Raw genomic sequence first — 8,551 nt, 5'->3', positions numbered from 1 at the left:
TATATATATATATATATATATATATATATATATATATATATATATCAGTACATGTAGGATATGCTTTTATTTGAAGCAACTACATGACTGGTAAATCAAAAACATACCTTGGAATGGTCGCATGAGGATGCAGTAGAGGGGGAAAGCAGCGTCACCAACAACAACATGGGGTGGCTTCACCAAAGTCCCGGGAAGGTCAGCTGGTGAGGGCAGGTTTAGTCAGCGTTCTGATTTTCGAAGGAGGCGGTTGCATTTTCCTGCTTATCCTGCACCTCCCTGCTTGTTCCTGCTTTGCTGTGTTTTGTCCTTTTCTGAGCTCTCTCTTCATACAACCCGAACTCAAAAAAAAATTGATCAAATTTATTCAACTGGAAGACAGGGAAAAGGGGACCCGTCCTGTCCTGCTGGGGCTTACTTCATGGGATACACCATGGACTCCTGGAAAGCGTGGAGGATGGTGTGTTTCACAACGTTGTCATTGGAGGATATCAAAGATATTTGGATTTTTGGTTTTATGATACTCGGATTTTTCCTGTTTGGATTTGGAGGATACCTGATGTATCTTCAATTTCAGAGGATTTCCGCAGCAATTGTGGGCACTGATCAAGCTGCCTGCAGTTGTTGACGCCCTCCCAAAGGCTGTGAACGAGCAAGATCGGGAGCTGAGTCATATGCTGGGTGCAATTGAACGCAGGCTGGCTGCCGTTGTTGAACTCAAAGGTGAGATGGGATAACATATTGGATGTGCATGCTCGCTTCAAGGCCGAAAAGCCCAACACATTTGGAATATTGGATTTCGCCACGAAAGTGCCAGCAAGACAAAGACTCAAGGCTGTAGGAAATTCCTGTGCTACCTGCTCTCAAAACATAAGTGTTATTCTGCATTCGACCTACCCCCTTTATCTAATCCCCCCTAGATGTTTTGGCGAAAGGACAAAGAAGACCCCCCCCCTGTGGATGCACTCAGTGACTGTTGATAAACTTCCATCTTATCAAGGACATTGCCTGTGGTCAGCGCTCACGGACAAATTTAATGCGCTCATCATACACACACAACTAATGTCTTAATATGTCAGATTGACTTCATGTGACTAAGCCTCCGATGTGATCCTCTGCTTAAATGTCTGTCTTGTGTTTACATGTGCTTTTCTTGTGCAGAGGTTTTTACATATATCAAACTGTATCCTGTAAAAGTGTGAAATATGTTTTTTCCCTCTCTTCCCCAATGTGGCTCCTATCTTTCCACAGAGACAATGGCAGTGCTAGGTAACCGCCTGGACCTGGGCAGCCAGTTAACCGGTGGAAACCCGGCAGCTTGGCCTCAGTTAATCCGTTCCCCCCTCCCCCTCTCAGGCCCCCCCACCCTGATGTATGTGATGTATTGTGACGAACGGTTGTACTGAAACTGTAATTTCCCTCTGGGATTTTTAAAGTATGTCTGATTCTGATTTTGATTTAGCTTGTGGTCGAGGAGCAAGGGCCCCAAAATACTCTCCTTGAACACCCCACCATCACTCTCACATTCGTAGGCTCCAACATCCACCATTGTGAAGTGATATCTTGCTTCGCACATCGCCAACAACACAATGGAGTGGGCACCCTTGTAGTTGAAGTAATTGCACCCTGATCGTGGGGGGGCCTTCATGGTGACTTGTTTGCCATCGATACTTACAATACAATTTGGGAAGTTCCACATTCTTTAGTAGTCCCCCGCGATGTTTTCCCCCATGGCTGGTGTGGGTAATGGCAGAAACTCTGGCTGTAGTGCCGTCCACAGCGCCTGGCACACCTTGGACACCATCCCAGACACTGCGGAGGGTGCTAGTTTTTAGCTCTGTGCGACAGTCTGTTGGTTTGCACCCGAAGCTAAAATATGCAGGGTGATGGCCAGTCTTTCAGGAACGCTCGTGGGTCAACTGTGTGTCGTTTGGCGGTGGACGAGGGGTTGTAGACAGCGAACAATCTCGTCAAACCGACACACGGACCTCTTGAAGTACTTGAAATACATTTCCTTGTCATCTATCATCAGTAGCACAAGTGTGGTAAATTCCCCAGTTGCTCTCCGAGGGACATTCAAAGGGCGTACAGACCATCTTCCACGACGCTATTTTCGCCTCTGCCTACGCCAACATTTCTTCTAGTTCCAGATCAATCAGGTGCATCTGAATGAAAGTACGCTTTTGTCCAGTTCCCATTGTTGTTGAATGTTGAATAACCTCCGGAACTGGAAGAGAAACACGCCACACACTACACCCACAATCCTAGCTAGTTCGTCGATCTGTTTCTGTTGGAATTTGGGTAGTGTTATCTACTACCTGGCTAATGTTTAATTCGGGTACAGTTTTTAGGTAAATCGCTAACATTTCTGTAATTCAAACGAACAGATATGGGGAATTTGAATATCCTTGAAGAATATCGACAATGTTAAATCTGTCATACCTTTAGGTAGTTTTAAACAACCATTTATGTTCTGATACAAGTCTCTAAATTAATCAACAACTTCTTCTCCAAAGCCTAAATATTTAATTACTGAAAACAAAAAATGGTGTTCTAGGGAATCAAAGTCTTATAGAGAATAAAGCCTTCATTGTTGATTAAGTCTCTATATTCGATTGAATCCATAACTGTTCTAATATAGTTGTGGACTGATCTTCCTTTTGAGAAGGCAGATTGGGATTCTGCAACAATATGAGATTCCAGTTTGTAGGCACATGGTAAATATGTAGTTTAACAACTTTTAAACTGAACTTCTGAGTGTGATATGCCTTCTGTTCTCAATAAGTCTTTGGTCTTTACCTGTTTTGGAGATGGATAGAATAACACCTAGTATAATTGTAGGAGGTAAAATATAGTTATTTAAAATTGCTATGAATGCAAGGAACAATGGTATTTTTGTTTCTACCCAAAAAGTTTGTAAAAGTTACACGTCCATCTTGGACAGGATCTTTGGTTAACGATAAGCGTTTAACAGCTTTGACAAGTTCTCTTAATGCTATATTAATATCACAGGTTCGTTTATAATCATCTTCCATTTTTTTTATACATTTTCAGTCTGGATAAGAAAGGCAAGACTTTTTGGTTCAGAAAATCTGGAGGTTTATAAGTTAGTAGTTTATTAAATGTATCGACAACTTGCTTTTGTTTTTTTAATTAAAAATAAAAATATCTTTTAAATTTTTTGGAAAGACTTTCTAAGAAAATGTTGAGATCAACTGCTCCAAAATCAACTGATGAACTACAGAACAAGTACAGATATACAGAAATACATTATCTAAAGAAATGAAATTATTATCATTAGTGTAAGCTCTTCAGATGTGGCCACTTTCTAAATGCTCACACACTGGAAACAAGAAAAAGAGGAAATGAGCCACCCTAAATTCTGATAACTGTGAAGGAAGTAAAGGCAAAAATACCTCCTGCTTGTTTCCTGTTTAGCCAAGCTTTGTATTTCATCAATACATTGAGTGTTTCACTTCTCACTTCCATAGTTCACTGCTTCTCTATCAGTTAGTGTAAAGCTAAACATGATTCCACAAAGTAACTAAGAGCAGAATCAAATACTGAAAAAATAAGAAAATTTGTCTTGAATTGACTGTTCATACCAAGGCTTATGTTTTCTGAAATTTGTTTCTAAATTATTTCCAATGATAAAGAATAAATATCTCAGAGTAGTAGGGTAATATCCTTTATTGTACCATGCTTTGAAAATTCAGTTATATCAGCTGCAAAGTAAAACGCAAACAAAAGCAGGCAGAAACATACAATTAATGTAAGGAAAGGATATACAGTGCAAATGAACAGACGGGTCTTTCAGTCAGATGAAGGCCAATTTCATTTTCATTGGTTAAACATTATACTTTTTCTTTGTATATCTGTGTAAAGTCTGAGCGGGCTTATACTAATGCATAGCAATGTATTCCTGATAGAAGAAAACAGTGGCTGAGCAAGGTGGGGGGCCAGGTTTAGCCAATCAATTGCCACCCCTGTGGCCACCCCTACCATTTTTCCCCCTCTAATACAGATGGTGGCAGCAGCAACACTCTAAAGTGGAATATTCAAAGCATTTTAATTTTTCATGTATTAACAATAACTTCACAACAAAAACACTTAGGTTAATTATGCTCATCAATATACTAACATTAAAGACGAAGTATGTAATTTATCTACTTTTCAGAACTAAATTTTGTTTCACATGGTGTAAAGAGAAAAAAGGATGTTTCTCTGCAAGTCATCTAGGAGTCTTCAGTTAAATCATAAATTACTATTTTAATAAAAACTTATTAAATATTGAATTTATGTAGATATTAGTACTTGTAAATATCAATTTTTTGCAGAGGGATTATTGATAAAAGTAGGTAAGTAATGACAATGAAAAAGATGTTTGCCCCAGAACACAGACCTGAAAGAATTTTATCCACTATACATTTTATCTAGAAAGCACGGATGTTTCAGACTTGAGATGATAATTAATTTAAAATGGATCATATGTCACACTAGGAATTTTAATAAACTTCAGCCAATGGCACATATCTGCAATGTTACATTTATCTTACACACATTAGAGCAGACATAATACTGTTCGTGTTACCATGTGGGAAGAAGATAAGTAAAACAATACTTTCAATTAAAAAAGCAAAATATAATTACAATACATTAAAACAGTATTCATATTGAACTTCTGTTTTTGATTCAAACATGTCTTTAAAAAATGTATTGATGTCAATTTTTTTTTTATGAAATAAAAACTATTACAATAAAGACTTGCGTCATGCTAATGAGTAAATCATAGTAAAAGCAAAAGAGTTTAAAATTCAGCTGCTGTTTGAAGGCATCCTCCTCCTCTAATTCACTGGATGCGCTCTTCCTCTTGACGTCCTACGGTTTCCTGTAGGAAAGGTAATCTATAGGTTTTAATGATTAAAAGACAATGATGGCTGCTGAGTAACATGACTAAGGCTGAAACAATTAATCGGATTAATGGCAATTAATCCATTGTTGAAATAAAGCCGTGCCTTTAGCAGACACAGCAACCCACTTAGAGCAGTAATTATACTGAAATTGTAAAAAAAAAAAAAATGTGTAAACATTTCACATTTAAGACAATAAAAACTTTCTTCTTTCAATATGCTCTAGCCAGAACTCCTCAAGTGGAAAAGTTTTAGTTTCACTGGTTTAATTTAGCAAAAAACCTCTTTAAGGAACCCTCTGCTATCCGATTATTAACCAATTGATCGAAAAAATATTTGACAGATTAATCGATTTGCAAAATAATCTTTAGTTGCAGCCCTACACACAACTGTGACCATCGATGAGTTGGAAAGAGGCCAGAACTGTTAAACTAGATCTACTCTTTAAATGTTGAGTTAGATTTAATAGAGAAACATGACTAGAATACTTTTCTACACCTGTTAACCACTAGTTAACAAATTACAAATAAACTATAATGTATCTTGTGACTAATAAAATCTTTAACAGATCAATATTCAAATAACAGACTTTACAAGTAACATCATTAAAACTTGATAATGTGACTCCTTTGCAGCTTGGTCTAAATATACACACAGTGCCACTACAAAGTATTCACACCCCTTCAATGTAACACAGAGACACATTAGTTCAGTTAAAGCAGTCCATAACAAAATCAGTTAACAAGCAAACAGAACAAGAGTGAGACTAAAATAATATAAAGCTAGAAAGGTTAAAAGCAGAGCAGAAATTAGAATGAAATACATTCAAACTGGGAGCTTTTCTCAGGTTTTGTTCTAGAAGTAGTTCATATTCATGCTGTTTTTTTTATAAGCTACCTTTCTGTGGCACAGTTCTTTTAACACAGCTTTATGAAACAGGCCTATAGTTATGGCGACTAGTTTCTTTTAAACCTCAACCTGAAGTTAAGGCTCTGAAAAAAGCCATGAAAATCAGTTTTTACTTTTAGCATCATGTCACTTATCAAATTGGATTAAATGACAGTTTGTTCCTACGTAGAAACATAGAAAAAAACTATTCAGGATCTCATAGAAAATAAAGCTTTAAGGAGGAACAATGAAACAATGAAAATGCAGATGAAAAATAATAAAAACGTTTTGCATGTAAAAAAGAAACAGCATTTTGTGATAATTGAATATTTTCCAAATTGACACAAAACCATATCAAAGACTAACATACAGCAGTTTCTCTGTTGTTCAGTGACTATTAGTCACATAACTTTGGTATAAACAGACTCCAGTAAACTTAATGTCAAAATTTCAAAATAAAAGTCCCTGCAGTAGTGGTACATAGAACTGGAGAAACAAGTTTTAGTTAAAACAGTAAATATATACTGGACTGAACCTCAGACTGAGGAACTGAGCATAATTCTGTGTAATCCAACATCTTTTGCTCCTCTAATGATCAATTTATGTGAAAATGGAAAAGTGTAGCTAATGTGTGACAGAAAGGAAAACATACCATGATTAACAAATAATATTTTACAACTTTGAATGTTAAACTTTAACAATAGTTTCTTGAAAAGATAGAAATTTGTGAGAAATAAACTACATGGAACCAATTTCATTGTCTTAGTTTGGATTGGATCTTGATTAAATGGTTAAAGTTACTTCTCTTAAAAACTGTTCATTATTAACATAATACATTTTTGATGGAATTATATTAACAGATAAACTCTTTATATGTTCTAGAAACTGTGGAAGGAATTTATCCTTGTGTAATTTTCTTAAACACCAAATGCTGTAAAATAAACACCAATAATTTCTATTGATAAACATCATATCAGTTATTTTGTTTCATTCAAGGGACTCTCTTTAGCATCCATTTCATTTTGCCCACATGCAAAAAGTAAAGCACATTTATTTAAGCCACTTTCTTTGTTCAGAGATACAGAATATGAGGCTCTGTATAAAAATCCCTCAATTTTCCATAACGCTCATCCCTGCTATCCACTGTGCAGGGTTACACATTAAAAATATCATTCTGTTAAATAATGTGAATCATATTTCTCCCTTAAAGGTAAAAAATCCTAAGCAGCCTCAATTTAACAGCAACTCTGAGGTAAACAGCTTAAACACAGGTTAAACACAAGTTTACCACCGAGTTTAGAAACAGGATTTTAGCTGAACAAAACACACAATTTATATCTAAGAATGACATAATAAACAACTGAAACACATTTTTTTCTTTTCTCATCTCTGTAGTAGTTGCTTGGGGCACTGATGGGCCTGGTTATTTATAAATACTAGGACCATTATGCTGAAATTAAAGAAAATATGATTTGAATTTGCTAATCTGGACAAAAAAAGAAGTGTTAAATTACAGGATAAAGAAGCTCTTAGTTTTGCCTAAAATCTTACTTTGTTTTCAGGAGGAAGATTTGCACATTTCTGAGGTTTAGAAGAAATTTCTTTTTCCTCATACCCGTCAATCTTTTGACAATTTGTATATACCCAGGTAATTTGAAAGATTAAAGCTTACCAGAATGACTAAAATCCCAATGACAGCGATAATGAGAACACTAACAATGATGAAGGGACGAGGAAATATCCTGCACCTGAAATAAAAATAAAGATGAGGATTAGATCATTCTCACAATGAATCAAAACAGTTATCTTCAGTCAAACACCAGAGGAATGGCACGATTTAGATGATTCCCCCCAAAATTACCACCAAAATATCACTAAAATGTTTCTTCTCTCCACAAATCAGTGGTGAATGCCTTATCACCAGCCAGTCAGCATTAACCATAATCAGTGACCTAAACTTTTAGGCCAGAGTTAAGTCTTAGTTTCTCAATTAACATGCAACCACAAAGCCCCTGATCCATATTAGTTTCTCTTCTTGAATATATTAGTTCAATGCAGTGAAATCAGAAGTTGTATCTTCTCTCATGGTGCTGGGATTGTGGAATCAAGCAGCATGGTGTATAACTAGCAGAGGCCTTTTATGTGTTGGGTTATGTATGTTGGTGTGCCAGCCCTGTAGCTCCTCCACAGGAGCACAGGTGCACAGCTGAAGAACAAAATGCTTTATTTCCTGTTTTTCTCTCTTTCCACCTCTCCAATGGATGTGGTGTTCAGCTCTGCTGCAGGGTCTCCTCTCATCCTTGTCCAACACATTAGAGTTGATGTTTATTTCCTCATTATTTACACACACCTACAGTATACGTAATACATCTAGACATTTTTAATACACCTACAATACCAACATTTATATTATATTATAGTCAGGGTTCGTACGGGTGCTGGAAATCCTTGAAAATGATTGAATTTTGACGTTGTGTTTTCAAGGTTTGAAAAGTGCTTATATTTTGGATGAAATGCTTGAAATTGTACTTATTTCTTTCGCAACAAATACCTATCTAACTGAAACGTGTGTTTATTAAATGGAGAAATAAAATGTTGGAGAGCCCGGAAATGAAACCTGCTCGCTTATGTGTGACTGCGATCTGCCAGTCTATTTCCATGTGTGACTCCGCCCCCATGAAACCACAACTGCACCATGCCGGGAGGTTGTCGTTTCAATGAACGTTGGCTGGAAGATGAAAAATACAAATTATGGA

The 8,551-nt window shown here is 36.5% G+C and overlaps 1 long non-coding RNA gene across 1 annotated transcript; it reads right to left on the bottom strand.

Moving 5' to 3' along the window:
* Positions 1-4,733: 4,733 nt before the first annotated feature.
* Positions 4,734-7,556, bottom strand: LOC107104848. The gene is made up of 2 exons (XR_001482292.1): positions 7,468-7,556; positions 4,734-4,885 (listed from the first exon to the last, which is right to left on the bottom strand). It is a non-coding gene; the product is annotated as an uncharacterized LOC107104848 (long non-coding RNA).
* Positions 7,557-8,551: the final 995 nt, after the last annotated feature.

The sequence above is a fragment of the Cyprinodon variegatus genome, unplaced genomic scaffold (assembly GCF_000732505.1).
Source record: "Cyprinodon variegatus isolate N-32 unplaced genomic scaffold, C_variegatus-1.0 Scaffold1918, whole genome shotgun sequence".
Lineage (NCBI taxonomy): Eukaryota > Metazoa > Chordata > Actinopteri > Cyprinodontiformes > Cyprinodontidae > Cyprinodon > Cyprinodon variegatus.
This window is presented reverse-complemented; position numbering and strand designations above follow the sequence as displayed.